Below are 385 nucleotides of genomic sequence, written 5' to 3' on the forward strand. Positions count from 1 at the left end.
GGGAAATAGGGATCTTCAAAAAATTACAGAAACAAGATAGATCCCTATTTCCCCTTTTTTAAATTAACAATTTTTAATAATATTATTTCTTTAGTTTCTTATGTTCATTATGGACATAAATCTATATATAATAGCAATACAGTCATATTTGAAGCAGTTAAGTCGAATGAAATACTTAGTTGGTGTGTGATGATCTCTCTGGAAACAACGATAACCTTTGGACTGGCTTCATGCAGATTGGTTGGCTATTGCTCCTGATATCATTGCAACAATGTTATCATTGTATGTATGTATGATCACTGCATGTATGATCACTATGATGTATGTTGATCGACATGCCACATGTTGTGTATATATTTGTAAAATATATATAGCTACTATATTT

This window comes from Limulus polyphemus, unplaced genomic scaffold (genome assembly GCF_000517525.1).
Source record: "Limulus polyphemus unplaced genomic scaffold, Limulus_polyphemus-2.1.2 Scaffold58, whole genome shotgun sequence".
NCBI lineage: Eukaryota > Metazoa > Arthropoda > Merostomata > Xiphosura > Limulidae > Limulus > Limulus polyphemus.